Genomic DNA, 22,454 nt, shown 5'->3' on the forward strand with positions numbered 1-22,454 from the left:
TAGTAAATCATATTTGTCTCAACCCTCTAACCAAAAAAGGTTGCTACCAACTTCCAAAGTCATATAGCTTCACATGTCACGATGATATCTACTATGTATTCTATTTCTACCAAATTCAGAGCCACAAAATTCTTTTTTCTACTAAACCAAGATACAACTCTTGATCCCATGCTAAAACAACACCCTAAAGTGCACATTTGTCCATTGTACTTCCTACCCAATATGGGTTAGTACAGCCTATCAACTTGATTCCTTCACCTCAAACATATCTAATCCTATACTCAAGTGTAGCATGCAAGTAACATAACACATGCTTAGTCATTGGACAATGCACCCTCTTTGGCTCAACCATGACTGGCTAAGAGAGTTTACTACAAATGCTATATATGGCCTGATGTTGACCAAATACATGATAAAAATAGTCAACATCCTATATAAGGTGGGATCTACATCCTTCTCCATGGATTTATCTACCTTCCTCCAATTTGTGATCATGGGTGTAGACATCACTTTGTAGTCCTCCATCCCAAATCTCTTTATGATTTCAATGCAATATTTCCCTTAACCAAGGAAAATATATCCATTTGTCTACCACACCCCCATGCCTCTGAAGGAGTGCATAAGTCCCAGATCCTTCATCTCAAACTCTTCTATAAGGTCCCTCTTGCAATCCTCTATGAGTCCTAGTGAACCTATAAGAAATAGGCCATCCACATATAGAATAAGAATGACAACCTCCACCCAATAACCAAGTAGTAAAGGTTAGATCTACCTTACTCTTCACAAAGCCCATTTCTTGAAATTATGTATCAATGTACTAATAATATGCTCTAGGAGCTTTCTTGAGTTCGCACAAGGCTCTTGTCATTTTGGACATGTGGGTCTCTTTGTTGTGTGCTACAAATCTTTCTAGTTGTTCTATGTATACACCCCCTTTAATTCACCATTAAGGAATGTTTTCTTGACATCCATTTGATGAATTTCATGTCATCCGATGTGTGCTACAAATGAGATTATAGCTCAGATAGAAGTATACCTAGCCACTAAAGCAAATGTCTTCTCATAGTCTAGTCCCTCCTAAGAGAACCCCTTTTCTACAAACCTTGTTTTGAATTTCTCAATGCTACCATTTACACCATGAATTATCTTATAGATCTAGCATGGTCCAAGTACTTCCCTATCTGTTGGTCTACGCACTACCTCCCATGTACATCATTTTTCATTATTGAGTTATATTTCTTAGTCATAACATCTTACAAAATTTGATGGTGTGCAACTTTTTGATAGTTGGAAGGCTCACTATCTACCAACTAACTAATTAATGACACACAATCATTTAACTTGGTTGGTTGTCTCCTCTATCTTATACTCTTCCTAGGAGTTCTCAAAAAATCCTGAGTATCCCTTTGCATGTCTTGATCCTCACGGTTCCTATTGCTAACTTTAGAAGATGAAATATCAACCTCTATGTCTTCTTGACACATTTCATGTTGTGCCACTTTCTCTATATTCTATAAATCTTCACCACTTGAGCTTATTCATGTACTAGTAATCGTGCTTGAGCTTTGTTTCCCTTCACTTGGCCTTCAAGATTTTGTTGGTTTCTCACTCTGATCATTTTCTAGCAAATATATACACCTTCTAAATGCCTTGTCCTCCATGAACTTGATAACACGTCTAAAAATAATTCTTCTAGTCCCTACAATAAAAACCCTAAATTCCTTTGAGGTTTTACTATACTCCACAAAGTACCCCCTCTCTATAATTTGATCTAACTTAGTACATATATTTCCTAGAATATGACAATATGCCAAACTTCCAAATTTCCTGAAGGAACAAACATATGGTTTCTTCCCTATGAAAGAGTCCTGTGGTGTCATCTTTCCTAGTACCTTGTGTGGAACCCTATTTTTGATGTATACTAATGTACTAAATGTATTTGCTCATAGTAGCAGGGCATGTCCTAGTCATGTATTTTTTGCCCAAGTTTCAATTCATATCTTTTTCTCTAGGGTTTTGAGTCAATTCAAGTGTCAATGTCTTGAGTTTGTGTCTAGATTACACTTAAGGAACTTCTCCTCTAATCTATCCCTTTGTGTATACTCAAGTGGGTATTCAAAGAAATATAATGCATTTGTTCATATGAGGTGATTAGGAAAGGGAGGGTAAGTTTATGCATTTCCTAGATGAGAGGGAAGTTGTTCAGAAACCATAACTCTATGATCAAGTGTTTCATTAATGACATAATACAGATAGAATGGAGAGATCATAGGCATATTCAGAGCAAATGGCAGCAAAGAATATGAGAATCAAGGCTAAAAGATGATATGCAGGTCACAGGAACATCATGAAAACCAAAGAAATTGGATTGAATGTAGGAAAAATAGATAAAGTCTTAGAAATGGTGAAAGAACCTAATCAAAAGTGGTATGACTTTCTTTCAAATTAAATTGATGGCTTATGTTTGATCCGACTATCTACGTTGCAAAGTCGACAAGTCAAATGACTCAAAGATTAAGTCTAGATTTTCAGATGAAGACTAGATCAATAGATGATGTTTTAAAGATGAAATATAACTATTTAATAATGCATCTCATCAATTGTCAGATCTCACAAAGATCCATGGTTGTCTCTATGTTGTTATAAAAAGTTGTACAAAGAATAATGCTAGTGACACAATGATGAGTCAACACCTATCTGCGGGACCTAATTGAGGGTAAGATCTTGAAGAAATCATCATTGTAGATCAAGCATGAAATCAATGGTATCATGATTTCTCTATGGAGAGTTGCATGAAGAATAAAAAAGAAACATAATGATAGTATGACACATGGAAATAGTGAGATCTAACTTCGCTACAATATACCAAGAGGAATGCATCAGATTAAGTTGTCCAGATGGCATGCTCAGGTTGGTTAGAATGTTTGACTATCATAAAAATTTACCTCTTTATGAACCATCAAATCAAAAGAAGATCCATGATTGTTGTTATGTTGCTTTTGAAAGTTTCTTGATTGTTAATTATGGTGACATAGCAATAGAAAAACATGTGTACATGGAGGGATCTACTAAGGAAGTTATAAAGGATAGTTTCTATGTTTTAATAATAATCATTGGTTTAGGATAAATGGTCATTATTCAAACATGTAGTGACCATTGGAATGTGAATTACATAGGCTTGACATGAAATAGAAAAAGATGAAGAAAACAACAATTTTCTACAAGATTCCTGAGATTGCATGAAGCTGAATAGTCATCAAGTGTTTTTAGAAGTACCATGGATTCATAATCATTGATGGAAAAGATGTCACATCTTCATATTATTAGATAATTTCATATTTTATTCTTTTTCTATTTTGTGACTGTTGCTCTATTGAACTAAAGGATACCAACAAGCTATAAATGTAACCTCATTGGACAATACAAAGATGGGAAAACTTAATGGTGAATTGGTCTGTAATTCCATTTACCCCTATTTTTCTATCATATTTTGTGGCCCATGCATAGATTATTTTTGCATTAAGATTTGAAGAACTATCATGTTTGATTCTATGAATAATCAAATGAATTCTATTTCACTTTGATGTTTGTAGTATAGTGATTCCGTTTACTTTCTTCATATATGGTTTTGTTTCTTCTCTTGTTAGTCTCATAACATGTTAGATAGTTTTATTGGAAAATGAAAGATAAATTTGCATGAATATATTAGTTATTGGTTGGATTCCATTTCATTCAAGGCTGATAGTGAAATAAATTCCATTTTCCCTCATGTGCATATCTTCTTCATTTCTCTTTTGCATTTAGAATAGAAGTAAGGGTTAGAAATATCAAGATAATCTACTATAGTCATTCCATTGAGTGTGATAGGTTATTCAAATCCATCTTGCCTAATTTTTTTTTGCCTATAAACAATTTGGTTATCTTTCACTACTCTCAGGTCAAGAGCTTATAATGTCAAAATGTATGATCTCATAAAAACATATTCATTGCATATCATTGAAAATCAGAGGGAGTTGTACCTAATCATTTAGAGGGTAGTGATAGAATAAATACATTGACCCATTTGTTGGTAAACATCCTTTTGGCTCTCTAAACATTGGGTATCAAAGAGTCAAGTTATAAAATCTAATAGGTGGACAAATTGTTAACAAACAATTTTTGGTGACTGTGCTGGGGAAAATTCAAGTGAAAGCTCTAAAGAATTTTCCTTCATATTAATTTTCAATCTAATTCCATATATTTGAGTTGCAAGAAAGGACTTGTGGTAGTCAGGTGTCTACTGTAAGAACTTGATACTAGTTTTATATCCTCAACCCACTGGAGAAAAGAAACAAATCCAAAGTTGAAGACTGGTAAACATAAATTCAAAACACCATATTTTTGAATATTTGATACATCCTAGAGTCCAAATATATCAGGAGTGCCAAATAAAGAGGAAGGATTGACCCCATATATGAAGATTTCAAGAAGGCTAATTTTCCTATCCTAGAAGATCTTTGCAGAAGAGAAAGAGGGTGTGCAAAGGAATCTATGATTAAACAACTCCAAGATACTCACCTGTCTACAGTTATTCCTCCTAGAACATAGAAAATTAAATCTTCTTCTCCTCTTGTTTCTAGGACTTCCATTCCTATTATTTTTTATGCTTTATTGTTGATTGGTGCAACACTTCCAGTTTCTGTCACTTTTCGGATAAACCAAGATATTATACCAGCAACTATGGAACAACCAAGGGAAATACTAATGGCCCTCTTTCCCTTGGAACTAATAATGATCTTCCAAGAGCATTAATGAAAAAATTTCCAAAATTTAATGGTGATGGTACTACTTCTGTAGAACAACACTTAAGTGCTTTCCATAAGGCTTGTGGTGTAGTAAATCCTCAACATGAGGATGTGGCTATCAAAATTTTTGTTGATACACTTGTAGACAATGTTTTTGATTGGTTTCAAGACCTACCTATAGGATGTATCACAGATTGGGATACTATGAAACAAAGGTTTGAGGAATGTTACAAAAGTGCGTATGATGAACAAGTATTGTTGTTGCAATTGACATGGATAAAGAAAGAACCATCAGTTTCCATGAGAGATTTTAATGCAAAATTCAATAAACTCATCAAAAGAATACCTATTATAAGTGCACCTAAAAATGATATAAGAAGACTTTCTACATTAGCTCTATGCCTCCTAATCTAGAATATCAAATTAGAAGAGAAAATATAGCAAACTTACAAGTTGCTCAAACACTAGCTGTGGAGATGGAGGATGACATGATAGCCTCTGGTAAGTGGAAAAGAGAATTCCAATTTGGAACCATGGGTAATACAACTAGTACTTCTAATAATATAGAAGCCATACTTCAAAAATTGTCTAATGAGCTCATTTCATTGAAAAAACAAATCAATAGGTTTGCTCATTCATTTCATCAACCTCATCAAGAAGGTTATAGAAACCCAAATGGAGGTAAAGCATTACAAATACCTCCTATAAAATAGAGATTAACAATTGAAGGTGCCAGAAAAAGAAAAAATATGTGTTCTTTTCATCTAAGGGCAAATCATGATGGAGATACTTGTGCTAATATGATCAGATATAGGTAGATGGTGGATAATAAAGAACAAAAAATTGAAAATCCTAAAAGTGAGGATGATCATGCTCCTTGTGGTGACTTTGAAAATTATTTCTTGGAGTATGAATCGGATTCTAAAATAGGAGGTGATTGTTTTGCTAGTCTTGAAGGACCTCAATTAATAGTAATGACCAGAGTTCAGAAGAAGAGAAATCAGACTAACAATTTAGTTCCTATAAAAAATAATGCACAATCAAACAAAGCTGATAAAGATAGTGGCATAGTAACTTCAACTTCACAAAAGGAGCACAAAGGTAAATTAGCTAATTCCTTTGACATCATACAATACTATGAAGAGGTAAGAATCCAAATATCTCCATTAGATTACTTAAATTCTAATCCTAATAAATTAAAAAGATTAGTTGATCATTGTAATAGTAAAGATGTAGGTCATGTTAATATTAGTGCTAATATTATTCACCAAAACAAAGCTAGCACTAGTGGAACTTTTGTGACTAATGAAGATTTTTCGGTCCCCAAGTTGTTTAAAGAATAACCTTTTGTCTTAGCTAGATGCCCAAATGAGAAATCAAATCCCTTCTACATTTCCTTTTTCACCAATGGAAATAGATTGAGTAACTACATCATAGATTCATAAGCCTCTAATACAGTAATGCCTACTTCTATATCAAAAGCTCTAGCACTTCCACTGACTAAAACTCTTGGTAGATGTAATTCAATGGATGCAAAACAAGTGCCTTTGCTTGGAAAAATAAAAGATGCTCAAGTTTCCCTTGCTTCTTATGCTTCCAAAAGACTTAAACCCAATATTCTAGTGGTAGACATACCTGCAAGCTATGGCATGCTCCTAAGTAGAATTTTCTACAAAGACATGGATGTGGAGATAAAACTAGATCGGTCTTGTGTGACTATCCAAGTTGGAGATAAAAAGGTGAAGCTAGAACTAGAAGAGAAGGAAGAATTTACTGTTTTGAAATCAGATGACCCTAGATCTCAAATCTTGTATCATGAAATGTAGTTTGGTAATTACATGATTTTCTTTGACACCCTTGATATTTCAAAAGAATTAGAGAAAAATAAAGGTGATTAGTTCTAGACTCTAGAATTTTATGGTAGTTGTGCTAATGTTGGTTCAGGTGTAGGGGTAGTGTTGACATCACCTAGAGGGGAAATGACTTGCTTGGCTTATAAGTTAGATTTCAAAAATACTAACAATACTGTAGAATATGAAGCTCTTCTCCTTGGAATAATGGAAGAAAAACAAAAAGGAGTCAAGATACTTAAAGCTCAAGGAGATGCAAAATTGGTGGTGAGACAAGTAAAAAACCAATATGCAGTAAAGAACTCAAGATTATGAAACTATCGTAATAAGGCATGGGATGAAATTGAAGGTTTAGATGCTTTTTCAATCATATCAGTACCAAGGGAATTCAATTCAAGAGTTGATTCTTTGGCAGTCTCTGCATCATTTCTCTTACCACATCCAAACTTTAAATATCAAGTCTATAAAGTAGAAGTTCTATTTAGGTCCAATGTCCCTGATAATGAAGATTCTTGGCAAGTGTTTGAAGATGAAAAGCACATATAAAAATTCATTGAAGGGGAAGCAAATTTTGCAGGATTTTATTTTGAAGGAAGAATTAATGCAAGTGGTGATTCAATGACATTTGACAAAAGGAAAATAGAGTGAGATATGATTCAATTGAAAGGTAATAAGGTTCCACCTCATCTAATCTCTTTAGAAAAACTTTTTGATATGCATGATGTATACATAAAGAGAGAAAGAGATAAGAAAGGAAAAACCTATAGTGAATATGATGGAATCAATATAGGGATAGAAGTCAGTCCAAAGATGATAAACATAGGCAAGTGTTGCACATCAGAGGAGAGAGTAGAAATCAGGAAACTACTCATAGAATTTCAAGATTTATTTTCATAGAGCTATGGAGACCTCAAGAATTTCATGGATGGGAAGTTCAAGTATGAAATTCCTCTTAAACCAAAAGCAACACCATTCAAGAAGAAACAAAGAAACTATAACCCTATAGTTGAAGGAGCAATCTTCAAGGAGATTGACAAAATGTTGTAGGCTAGTATTATATATCCTATTCATCATTCTACTTGGGTTGTAATATTGTGCCAGTGAGGAAGAAGAATGGAGAGATAAGGATTTTAGTAGATTTCAGATATCTAAATCAAGCCTCACTCAAAGATAATTTTTCTCTCCCTAATATGGATCATCTTTTACACACTATTGCAAGATAAAAAATGATGTCCATGTTAGATGGATTTTCAGGATATAATCAAATTCAAGTAAATGAAGTAGATCAATTCAAAATTGAATTTACCACACCATGGGGTACTTTTTCCTACAATAGAATGCATTTTGGCCTAATCAATGTAGGTGCAACTTTTTAGTATGGCATGCATTTGGCCTTTGAAAATTTGAAAGAGAATTATTGTCATATACCTTGATGATTTGATAGCCTTTTCCAAAAAGAGAAAAGATCATATTAGAGATCTAGAAAGGATGTTACAAAGATGTAAAGATCATGGTGTCTCACTGAATCCAAAGAAGTCAGTATTTTGTGTGACAGAAGGCAAGCTGCTTGGTCGTATTGTATCTTAGGAAGGAGTGAAGATTGATCCAAACAGAATTAAAGCTATTAAGAAATTAAGTCTTCAATTGAGTAAAACTAGAGTAAAGTCCTTCTTTGGCTAGATAAATTTATTGAGGATAGTTGTGCCTAATTTCTTAGATATAGTTAAGTGCATAGTTGATATAATGAAAGGTAATAAGACTTTCAAAAGGAGTGATATTGGAAATAAGGCTTTTGAAAACATCAAAGGTGCCATTTCCAAAGCTCCTATCCTTGTCCATCCTTATTACACTAAAGAATTCATCATATATCATTATGACTTAGAACATACAACGTTAGCTATATTATTGCAAGAAAACAAAGAAAGAATACAAGCTTCAATTGCTTTTATGAGTATACCATTGAAGAATAAAGAATTGAGATACTCATAGATGGAAAAACATGCTTATGCAGTAGTGAGAGCCCTTAAAATTTTTAGTTTTTATGTGTTGCATTTTCATTCAATAATATATGTACCAAATCCTACAGTAAAAAGTATTTTGACACAACAAGAGGTTGACTGTAATAATAGAGGAGTTTGGATAGAAAAAGTCTAAGAATATGATATAGAAATTAAGCCAACCAAACTTGTAAGAGGTAATGCACTTTGTAAAGCCTTGGCAGAAGATCAACAATTCAAAGAAAAAGATACTCCAAAAGTTCTTATGGTAAGTCTTTAGGATCCTTTGTTCTTGAACATTACTTATTTTCTAACATATGATGAATGCCTAGATGGATCGACTACTAAGAAAAGAAGAGAACTAAAAACAAAAGCCTTGAAGTATGTGATTCATGATGATGTCTTTTACAAGAGAGCAATTAATGGAATATTTTTGATATGTGTGGATAAAGAGTAGTAGGAAAAATTGTTGACATCTTTTCATAATGAGGCATGTGGAGGACACTTATCTTCTACTATCACTACATTTAAAATTTTGAGGCAATGCTATTATTGTCCTAGCATTTCTAAAGATGCATATAAGTGGGTGGCTAATTGTGAGAAATGCAAGATGTTTACTAGTAAAGGTTAGCTTTCTGCCCTACCTCTTAGGCTAGTAATAACTAAAGCTCATTTTCATCAATGGGGTTTAGATTTTATAGGTCAAATGAATCCTGCTTCTAGTCAAGGACACTCTTACATACTGACTACCATATATTATTTTAGTAAATAGGTTGAAGCAAAGCTAATGAAGAAGACTTCCTCAAAAGTAGTATGTGAATTTCTCAAAGAGCACATATTGATTAGGTTTGGAGTTCCTATGAAATTGATAATGGATAATGCATCTTATTTTTCTTCCTTAGAAATCATTGGGTTTTGTTATGATAATGGTATTCAAGTTGGGCATTCCTCTAATTATTTCCCTCAAGGAAATGGGTAGGCTGAGTCTAGTAATAAGAATATGATTAATATTTTGAAGAAATTTTTCTTAGATAATTAGAAAAGTTGGCATAAGAAGATTCATGATTATTTATGGGTTGACAGAACCACACCTAAAATAGCTATAGGTATCTCACCTTTTGAATTAGTCTATGGAGTGGAAGCTAATTTGTCATTGCCTTTAGAGCTTATTGCATGTAAACTAAAGACTATGATTGAAGAGGATGTTTTCAAAGATGGATTAGAGAAGAGGATCGTGTACCTTACCAAACTGCAAGAAGAAAGAGAAGAGATTGTTGATAAAATCACTGAACATCAAGGAAGGGTAACAAAGTTGTTTGATAGAAGAGCAAGGCCTAGAAAATTCATGGAAGGTGATTTGGTATTGCTATGGGATAAGAGACATGGGCCAAGAGGTATGTATTCTAAGTTGTAGTCTTTGTGGAAAGGGTCATTTTAGCCCATACAAGTGAATCAGAATAATTCTTTCAAGTTGGCATATCCCACTAGAGAAACCCTACCATGTTCTTATAATGGGCAAGATTTAAAGTTGTATCAAATGCAAAATTCAAAGCAGGTAACCCTTTCATATTAGATAGATAGGTAGGTTTTCCTTTTATGTAGTCTATTTTAGCTTAGTTGCTTTCTTTCCTAGGTAGTCTATTTTTTTTTCCCTAGTTTAGTCTGTTCTTTTTGTTTCCAATTGTCACCTTTTGTGTGAAACTAGAGATTGCTAGAGTTCTTTCAAGCATTATCATGCCTAAATCCCCAAACAGAACCAAGTGTTGCCCAAGTTTTAGTTCATTTTTTTTTCTCTAGGGTTTTGAGTCAAGTCAAGTGTCAATGTCTTGAGTCTATGTCTAGATTACCCTTAAGGAACTCCTTCTCTCATCTATCCCTTTGTGTATACTTTGGTGGGCATTCAAAGAAATATATGTTTGTTCATATGAGGTGATTAGGAAAGGGAGGGTAAGTTTATGCATTTCCTAAATGAGAGGAAAGTTGTTCAGAAACCCTAACTCTATGATCAAGTGTTTCATTGAAGACATAATACAGATAGAATGGAGAGATTATAGGTATTTTCAGAGCAAATGGCAACAAAGAATATGAGAATTGAGGCTAAGAGATGATATACAGATCACAGGAACATCATGAAGAGCAAAGAAATTGGATTGAATGTAGGAGAAGAAGATAAAGTCTTAGAAATGGTGAAAGAACCTAGTTAAAGGTGGTATGAATTTCTTTTAAATTAAATTGATGGCTCATATTTGATCTAACTATCTATGTTGCAAAGTTGACAATTCAAATGGCTCAAAGATTAAAAGTCCAGATCGTTAGATAAAGACTAGATCGACAAATGATGGTTTAACGATGAAATATAAGTATTTAATAATGCATCCCCTCAACTGTTAGATCTCACAAAGATCTAGGTTGTCACTATTTCATTATAAAAATTTGCATGAAGAATGATCTTGGTGACATAGTGACTAGTTGACACCTACCCATGGGACCCAATTGAGGGTAAGATCTTGAAGAAATCATCAATGTAGATCGAGCATGAAATTAATGGTTGTCATGATGTTTCTATGGAGAGTTGCATGAAGAATAACCAAAGCAACATAACGATAGTGTGATATGTGGAGATGGCAGGACCTAACTAATCTACAGGCTGCAAAAAGGAATGCATCAGATTAAGTTGTTTAGATGGCATGCTAAGGTTGGTTAGAATGTTTGACTATCAGAAAAGATTACCTCTTTATGAATTGTCATATCAAAAGAAGATCATTGACTTTTGTTATGTCTCTTTCGAAAGTTGCTTGATTGTTAATTATGATGACATAGCGATAGAATGACACATGTACATAGAGGGACCTACAAAGGAAGTTATAAAGGAAACTTGTCATGCTTTAATCATGATCATTGGTTTAGGATCAATGGTCATAATTCAAACATGCAGTGACCGTTGGAATATGAAATACACAAGCTTGGGGCGAAACAATAGAAGATGAAGAAAATAATGATTTTCTACATGATTCCTAAGATTGCATGAAGTTAAATAGTCATTGGGTGTTTTTAGAAGTACCATGGAATCATAATCATCAATGGAAAAGATGCCACATGTTCATATTATTAGATAATTTCATATTTTATTATCTTTTCTATTTTGTGACTGTTGCTCTACTGAACTAAAGGATAACAACAAACTATAAATGTAACCTCATTGGACAATACAGAGGTGGGAAAAATTGATGGTGAATTGGTCTGTAATTCCATTTACCCTATTTGCTTGTCATGTTTTGTGGCCCATGCATAGAATATTTTTTTATTAAGAGTTGAAGGACAATAATGTATGATTCTGTGAATAATCAAATGAATTCCATTTCACTTTGATGTTTTTAGTATAGTAATTCCATTTACTTTCTTCATGTATGGTTCTACTTCTTCTCTTGTTAGTTTCATAACATGTTAGATAGTTTCATTGGGAAATGAAAGATAAATGTGCATGAATCTATTAGTTATTGGTTGGATTTGATTTCATTCAAGGTTGATATTGAAAGGAATTCCATTTTCCCTCATGTGCATGTCTTCTTCATTCATCTTCTGCATTTAGATGGTTAATCTATATTTAGAATAGAAGTAAGGGTTAGAAATATCAAGATAATCTACTATAGTCATTCCATTGAGTGTGATAAGTTATTCAAATCCATCTTGCTTGAATTTTTTGTACCTACAAACAATTTGGCTATCCTTTACTGCTCTCAAGTTAAGAGCTTATAATGTCAAAACTTATGATTTTATAAAAACATATTCATTGCATATCATTGAAAATCATAGGGAGTTGTACCTAATCAATTAGAGGGTAGTGATAGAATACATATACTGACCTATTTGTTGGTAAACATCCTTTTGTCTCTCCAAACATTGGGTATCAAAGAGTCGGGTTATAAAATCTAATAGGGGGACAAACTGTTAACCAACAGTGTCATAGACCTTCTTGCCTCTAATATTCAATGATTCTTCCTCTTAGCAACTCCATTTTGTTATGGATTGTAAGGAACAATCCATTCTTTCTTGATCCCTTCCCTAGTACAAAACTTATGAAAGTTATTTCCTTGTATTTGCCTCCATTTTATGACCGAAGAACCTTTATCTTCCTTCATGTTTAATTATCCACAAGAGCCTTGAACTCTTGGAGCTGACTGAAAACCTCATTCTTAGTCTTCAAGAAGTATATCCAAGTCTTCCTAGAGAAATCATCAATAAAAGTAATATAGTAATCATATCCTCCAAGAGACTGCATTGATATTGGTCCAAAAATATCTAAATATACTAGATAAAGAACAATCTCAAATCTAGTGTCATTCCTTGGAAAAGATGCTTTTGCAAACTTCCCGAACACACATCCCTTGCATACATCATCATGATTTGTGCTCAAATATGGGATACCTTTCACTATTTTACAAATAAATTTAAGTTCTCCATGGTGAGTATGGCCCATCATCTTATGTCATAGCTCTCCAAGATCTCTAGGATTAGTGTTTCTCATGAGTGTTTCAAGGAGTATCAAACTACAACCTTTAAAGGTGACTACTCCTAACTTCAATAGTTATGGATGATTTCCACTCCTTATGCTTGATCAACACATGTTCCCCTATAAAGAGTGCACTATACCCCTTATCCTGAAGGACAAATATATAAATTGGATTCATACATAAGATTAGAATAAGTAACACATCATAAAGGGTAATTATCTTTCTGTTGTCCCTCTGAAACTAAAAATCTCATTCCCAAGTGAGTTGAGTTTTGACAAGTTTCCAATAGAAATATGGATATTGGTGTTCTACATCTTATAATTAGAGTACTATCTAACTTGTATCATGTGAAATTATGCCCCGTTATCTATATACCGAGTACACTATGAAGTTGATATAGCCATACAAGATATGCGTGCAAACTCATGTTTCATTCTACTAGAGAGTTATTTTATACTTGTTGAAGGTACCACCTACTTCCTTCCCTTCTTTGATTTTGGGAAATCCTTGATATAGTGACCAAACTCGTGACAACCAAAACATGTGATCTTAGATAGGTCCTTCTTCTTCTCACTTTGTGATTTAATCATTTTCTAGACCCCCTCTTTTCTTTCCCTCTTCCCACTAGGGCGATTTTTTCCTATTCCACCTCACTTTTATGACTCTTATTGGCCCCATCAACAAGACTTGGTCTAAACTCCTCCTAAGTAAAAATAGTCCATAGTTGATCCCAACTTGGTAAGGTGTCTCATCTAGTAACAACTTAAACAAAGACATCCCACTACTTAGTAAACACATTTAGGGATGTTTGTAATCTCTCATCATTACTAGAGATATCTCTAATAGCTACTAACTCATCCTTTAAAAACCTAAGCCCAATGAGGAATCTTTTGACATATTCTCCCTTGTATATCTAGGTATTCTTCATCTTGTCTCTGAGAATTAGCTTGCTATTAGTGGTAGCATTTTGGTATAGATTTAGAAGGACATCCCACATTTTTGTTGTTGTATCTAGCTCTAAGATATGTGGAACAAGATGCTCCTTGATACCATTAAGGATTGTTCTCCTCACCTTGGCATCACCCTTCTTATATGATGTAAGTTGTGTCCCATCCTTATGCACAACTACAACATTAGTAACATAATCCTTAATACCATTCTCTTCCAACAATAAAAAAAAAGTATGGCCATCCAAACACAAAAATTTGAGGCACCATCTAATTTGTCTTGATCTCTCAAACCAGCTGATGTCATCTCAAGGGATAAAAGCAATAATAAATCTAAAGAGATCAACCTAGGTTTTTTAAAACCCTCAATTTCTTTCTTAGGGAAAAGCTTTTCTACCCTTAACACTTCTCTAATATCATGTGAAAATTTTACTATTATAGTTGTTGACTATTAATCTCCTATCTTAAACTATTATTTAATAGTTAATAAATAATTCATATCTAATAGTGAAAAATAACACAACTATAACTTTACCAATAAAAAAGTATAGAAAGAATTTTTGAATACAATGACACAATATTTTCAAACAACTTGTCCCTCGAAAAAACCCTAAGGAAAACCCAATTCTATAAATTATTAATTATATTAAACTTTAGTATATCAAAGGATAAACAATTCCTTTCCTCTTACTGGCAAAACTCTGGCAATATCCCAATTTCCCCTATTGATATTCCTCCATTGTTATCTCCAATGCTATCACTATGCCCTTTCTCACACTACAAGATTTTTTTCTATCACTATAGTTTCATTTGCCAATATTGTAAAGGCTTCTTAAAATTATTATTCTCCAAATGCCTCTTGGCCTACTTTTATACTAGTCCTATTGGAAAACCAATAGCTAAGATTGATTCTTGATCAACAACTAAGATTTAAAACAACATAACAACCAATAATAAATTGGTTTCTAGTTGCTTCTAAAAGTGATCAATTAATTAACAACTAATTGTCCCTACTCTAAGTTTTTTTTTATTAAAACAATTATTTTCTAAATAATAGATGGGTAGTTGTCCAAGATACCGAACTAACACATACCACACAAATTATATATAATATCAATGTTTTGGCTTCTAGCAACTAGCCTCCTCTCAATAAACACATCATTAAAGTCATACATATCTTTCAAATGTGTGTCTCTGTTGTGGGACATGCCTTGAGAATCTAGAAACAATAGCAATAGAAAATAGAGTCCACCAAATTCAACTTTCTAGAGACCATCATATTAGAGATGACGTCCTTGCTCCCAAATGAAGAAAAAGATGGATTGTGCATATCATAAATAGTTGTGTAGAAGAACTTGTTTCCCAATATGTTTAGGGTCATATATATTGACGGTAGATTTTGGGAAGAAATTGATGATAGGGGAACATAAAAATTTGTAGGAAAATTAAGTATTATTCCTAGAGAATATAAGGAATAAGAATATAAGGCATTGCAAAGAAAAACTAAAATATTATTGACCAAGACACAATTAATCAATTTAGGTGTCATGGCCATTAAGAATTGATATATTTATATAATCAAATGTTTGATTAGCAAGGAAATTATTGAGATGATTAATATTAGTAGCAAGGTATATTATAACTTAATATAAATTCTTAAGGCTACTTTATTCATTGGAATCAAGAGGTTCCTAATAATTGTAAAGATTAATAGTGGCTTGTCTAGTTATGAGGAATATCCAGTATCATATTTGGAGATTGAATCAACTACTCACTATTATGGTCACACATTCTGATTATTAGAGATATTGATACCAAGGATTCAAAACATTGATGGATCTACAAATTTGAAGAAGTAGCATTCAAAAAAAAAGGTTATGTGGCATAAGGTTCATTATAGTGGTATAAGAATGGGAAATTAACATTGTAGGGGGGAATAATATAATCATTAATGTTGCATTCTTATTGTTTGACAAATTTTTATATGGAGGAGTTTTCTAATCTGGTGTAAATGTACTTTCATTGGAACAACTTGTATAGATAAGTATTTATTAGCCTTTAGTATTTCATTTATCTATTCATGATAGTCTCTCTCTGAAGATGTTCTTGTAGGAAAAAGGAAGATTCAAAGGGAGTCTGACACTTCATCAAAGGAAACATTGGATGAGGAGCTTAAAAGATTAAGATTAAGATGGAGTTTGACATTATATTAGACATAACATTGGATGAGCATGTCAAAAGGTTAGTGTTTCTTTGTAAAGGAGAAGTTCAAAGTGTAATCCATCATAATATATTCTTCTCTATGAGAGAGAAGTTTGAGGTGAAGACCCTTATTCTCTAGTATAGTTCATTGTGTATATCATAAAAATACCACATGAGAGTATCAGTGGTGACTTCATGTAAATTTTGGATGTCTTGTGTGTGACTGCATGATTTTAATGGGCTTACCCCCTGTGTATGTCATGAGGAAGTGACAACTTCCAAATGATTAACACTTGTATTTGTAGAAATTATTGAAAGGTGATGATTAGATTATAATAACTTAATCTTATATTATGATGGATATCTTATGATGTCTAAGGTAATCATGATAGATTATATATTGTATGGTGGATTAATTTCCTTAAACAAACCATGAATATAATGCTCCTATGGTAAATATTATTGAGGATGTGTGTGCGCATACCTTATGGATATTTTGAGTATTTGGTGAATATCATGCAACTTAATATTTAGGGGGGCATTACTCAGAGTACTTGGTAAATATCATGTAACTTTATATTCTAAGGCCATTACTCCTAATAGCATGAGATGATATCTAAATGATGGGTATATTCTAATAAAATATATCCTTAAGTATGCCAACTTGATGTTACATTGAGGTAATATCTAACCATGTGTTTACCCTCCCTTTCTAAGAGGGAGTGTTTATTTATTTTTATCTCTAGTCAAATAAATACTATGAGTCAAAAGTAGTGAAGTATATATACATAATTGTAATCATCATTATATTAATCACATAATAATGAATAGACATGTCCCATGAAAGGACATTTCTCTCCCTAGCTCATTCATTATAAAAATGTAAGAGATCATTTCCTTTGGAAAACACATACATAATTGGTAGTGTTATTACATTTGTAGCAATCTTTTAAGATCAATAATAAGCATCATTGTATGAGAAGTGAAAAGTGAGATGATGGAGCCTGACTAGTGGGGGCAAAATCAAGAGGATTTATGATAGGGTTGAAAGAGGTTTTTAAATGGTGTAAGGATGGGGCATGTGAATCCCATTTATGGAGAACCAAAGATAGGACAATATCTTCATCATTCACAAAGTTAAAACAAATCACAAATAAAACATGATAGCATCTTTGTCATCTATACAAAAAGTAATTATAATGTTAAGCCTATCAATTACAAATTTATAATATATATATATATATATATTAAAAAACTTATCTTAGTTTTTTTATTTACCATATAATTTAAATTATGTATGATATAATTATGTATGATATATGTAACATAATCTTGATCAAATAAAAAATTATATTTCTCAAGTTATATATATATATATATATTTGAGAACATTATTACCTAACCCATCCATCCACCCACCCTCCTTACCCTTGCCCCTCTCTCTGTGTTAGTTTATGTCCTTATCTTTATAGCTCTTGATATATTTGTCTTAATGTTCCACTCCTCCTTTGTCTTTATCTCTATCTTTATTGTCCTATCTCACCCTATATCTCTAGATTTGTCTCCCTCTTTCTATCTAATCATCTCTTCCCCCCTCTTTTTAGACCTATATATTTATCATTCTTTTCCTCTCTAGATTTTATCTTTTATACATCCTCCTATCTCTATCTCTCTCACCGAGGTTATATATCTTCATCCTTCTACAAACTTTATAAAACACTTCCTACTATTTGTATCTTTGAATCTATCCCTATCTTAGTTCGTTCCTTCTTCTTTGTCTCTCTACCTTTCCCTCAATTCTTTCATATCCATCTCTTTCCTTTTATCTCTCCATACCTTCCTTTTGCAAACATAATGTTTGTCTATTGGTAATAGAACTTGATTATCTTCTTAATTTAGAAGTTTACTTTTAATTATGTTTGAATTCTCATAAAAATAGATATATAGTTGATTTGAATCTATCACACTCTATAAAAGCCTTTATGCACAAATAAAATAATTTATCAATTGATAGCATATATTACATAAATATATAAAACAATATCTTTGTAGAATGAAGGCATTCAATTCTAATTCCACCTACAAAGGCTTCTTGCAATAAAGCATATAATATGTGCTTGAGGAATGCAATGTTGGTTCTAATCCTAGTCATTCTATTCCAATATGTTTAGTAGTACTTTAATTATTAAATATTTTGATATCTAAATAGATTAGGAAAAAAACTTGATTGTATATGCTTTTAATTTTATCAAATCTTTAGGAAATGTAATGGATGAATCAAAAAGAAACTTGAAGGAATGTATGAATGTTATCATTAAAGTGGTTTGAAATCAATATTATAATTGTATAATTTCAAGAAGTAGATATTTATAATTTAAGTATATATAATATATGATTTAAGTTAAAGAAAAGAAGAGAAATGAAAATTATAAATGAATTGTAGTATGAAAAAGAAATTAAAAGTTATATCTTACTTTAGTAAGGAAGTAACAATTTACTAATCTAATTATGTGAGTATATTAAAAGAAACTAGCAATCTTTAGCTCACAAGAAACTATGCAAGAAAACTATTGATTTATCTTAACCCATTTCTTGTAATGTTTGTTTCTTCATCCACCCTTTTTCTCCTCGTTTGATGAGGTATGAGAAGAGAAATCCTGGGAATAGAGGTTCACATAAGCCCTAGAGAGGAAGTTGAGAAAACACTTTGAACCGCACAGTTGGAAAGCCATATGATCATATGCAGCCGGAGCTACTTCAACTCTAGTGAAGGTGCCAAGCCAAAGTCTTGATCCCCTTCTTATTAGGGTTTTGAATCTCTCCAACATATTTCCCACAAACATTAACAAACATCACTCCCCTGCAATGATTTTCTCATCCTTTTTATTTCCCTTCATTTTCTTCTGACAAACAACTTGGTTTGTTATTTATAAAATTATTTTGCTTGCCCTAAGACAATCTAATGGCGGATGGGTTGGAAGGCGTGTTTGTCATTATAGGAAGAGAATTGGTCAGTAGGAATACGGTGGGAAATAATAATCCACAAACTGACTTCGTCTGGTCCTGTGCTCATCATATCCATGATTATTTTTGCTATTACGAATCTTCAAATTTATTACTCTGGTTGCCTCTCTTAAAGATAAATATTGTGCGGCATTCATGTTTGACTTTTCCATTTACTCCCTTGTGGTTTCCTTTTATTTACTTTTAAATCTCCGCCATATTGTGTGACAATTAAGAAATGAGAAAAAAAAAATCAATTGTTGTAGTTCTAATTAAAAGGATGCTCAAAAGGAGCTATATTTTGAGGGTGTTGATAGATAATAAAATATCTGAAATACAAAATCTTAAATAATTATTAAGACATATACACTATAAAAATCAAAAGTTGTTATATATAATTTCTAACAAAATAAATTATATAAGACTAATCACAAAAAGTTTCTATCCTATATATCATAACTTAAATAAATAAATATTGAACATCTTATTCACATATGAATATACAATCTAAATCTTTATTTAATATATTTTTCAAACAAATAATTTTCTTGCAACTACCACTTTAAAACACACAAAAAACTAGAACCTTAATTCAATATTTTAATTTGAAACCCAAACCATTATCTAATTCTCAATGATTCCTTACAAATATGAACTTTAATTTATTATTCAAAAGATTCCTTTATAAAAAAAATTGTATAAGCTAATTTCACAAAAAAAGTATTACATGTATTTAATAAAATTACTCAAACTTTCAATCTGTGTAAATTTTCAGCACAAGACATTTTCACATGGTTGGATAGAAATATTTACAATTTTTGTTTTGAAATAATCATCCTTAGTTTTACAGGTATTAAGAGCCAAAAAAATAGATCAAGTTAGAATGCTTACACTAGAAAGTAACTCCTGTTGAAAACAATATGCAATTTTATGTTACCTTCTATGTTACACAAAATGTCAAGCCTTACCAAGCAAGTTAGTGATTGTCAAGCTCACTTAGGCATTGAAGATAATTTCCTGTGTATGTCGGGCATTCCAATTATAACCAAGTTATGAGTCAATTCTTACTGAGCTCACTCTGGCATCAAAGGAAGATCCTGTGTTGACTGAGTTCACTCAATTACTAAAGTAAAGTCAGTTCAGAATCAATATTGACCGAGTTGGGTCAGTTAACGACGAGTTTCTCTAAGTTGACAAAGTACTCAATTCTGTGTTAGCTAACTGGTAGCATATTGAGCTAAATTAATTTATTGATTAATGCTAGCTAACTTAAGGAATTAAAATTGTTTGATTAAAGGTATATTTGAGTTGTCTTGACAAGTTTATTCATATAAGTACAAGGTCAAGTTGAGGATTGAAGAGTATGAAGCATGGGATTGAAGAAGATGAATTAAGGAAGTGAATTGGAAGGATATCAAAGTATCTGAGTTGACCAAACTACAAAGAACATTTTGATTAAAGAGGATCAAGTATTCAATCCAACACATAGATCTAAAATTAGCAAAGACATGTCAAGTCATTGTTACTCTCTAATAATTTTAGCAGTGAATCAAATTTCTTAACAAAGTTAGACTAACAACCATTTGGTAAATCCTATAACAAGGTGGCATTTTTAGATTCAAGTGTTTGAAGACCTTTAAAAAGGACTCTCCTAAAAGGGTGAATTAAATCCTTTAATAGGGTCAAACCTAACAGTTTGTTTTGTAACCTTTAACAGGGTTGGCTCCTAATAGGGCTCACTTCAAAATAGTGAAAAATAGTAACTATTTGCAATTGGTGGTTTTTCCAAATTGGGTTTCCACATTAACTCTTGGTGTCTCATGTGTTCATGTTATTTACCTTATGTTTCTGCAACTAAGTTAAGTAAGGTTAATAACATTTAATATCTTAAGATCTGCATGTCCAGTGCTAATCAAGTGACAATAATATATTTGGTGTTAACTGGGTTACAACAGAATATTTAGTGTTAACCAAGTTACAACAAGTTATTGGTTTTATATTATGTTAAAATCTTAAAAGGGATTTTGGATTTTTTTTTTGGTGGTAACTGATTCACCCCTCCCCTCTCATTTGCTCCTTTCCATTTCCAACAATTGCTATCAGAGCCTTTGGTGCTTGCAAATAAGGTTTCAAGGACCTAAGTTAAAGATCAAGATGTCTTATAGAAGGGAGATTCCTAAGCCAAACAAAGATAACTTCCAAGCATGGTAGGAACTCATGAAGCTACATCTGGCAACCGTTGGAGACAAAAGCTTGAAATATCTGGGTAACAAATATGTGGCACCTGCTAGACATTTTTCTGTGGATCAAATTATGGAAAAGAAGAATCATAACATAATGATGACTGATATTGCCTCTACTCTCAATTATGTTGAATTTGATAAAGTCAAAGATTTTCCTACTGCTCATGAAATGTGGAACAAACTGAAAGTTATCTATGGAGGAGATGACAATGTGAGGAGAGCTAAGGAAAAAGTCTAAGAGGTCAATTTGATCAGATGAAGATGAGAGAAGATGAACACATTGCACAATGCAATGAAAGAATCAAAGCAAGTGTAAGTGCAATCAGAGCCTCGAGATGGAAAATAGATGATGTGATAGTAGTCAGCAAGGTACTCAAAACTCTTCTTCTTATTTATTCAATTAGAGTGTTAGTTATTCAAGATATGAGATGTGATCCTAAAAATGATATAACTTTGGATGCACTAGTAAGAAGGTTGTGTTAGAAATGCTTTAAAATAAATGAGAGGGGGAGTGAATTAGGTATTCAAGGTCCAATTATCCAATTCAAAATTTTCATCAAATAAAATGTGCCCATCAAACTATTCATTCATCCAAGTGTTAAACTTTCCTACTTAGAAAGTTACTATAAATCAACATGCAAGCATAACACATGAAGAATCAACACATAACACAGTGATTTACATGGAAACCTAATTTGGAAAAAACCACCAGTAACATGCTACTCAATTCTCACTCTTCTGAAGTGATGCCCTATTAAAGGCTACAACAAACTATTAAATGTGACCTGGTTAAATATTTAACCACCTTGTTAGAAGTGGGCCTCGTTAGAGGACTTTAGAACATTCACTTAGAATGCCACCCTATTAAAGGATTTACAAATGTCTATTAAACCAACCTAAGTCCTTAAGATTTTCCT

This window comes from Cupressus sempervirens, chromosome 7, assembly GCF_028749045.1.
Source record: "Cupressus sempervirens isolate cs-2001-9-10 chromosome 7, ASM2874904v1, whole genome shotgun sequence".
NCBI lineage: Eukaryota > Viridiplantae > Streptophyta > Pinopsida > Cupressales > Cupressaceae > Cupressus > Cupressus sempervirens.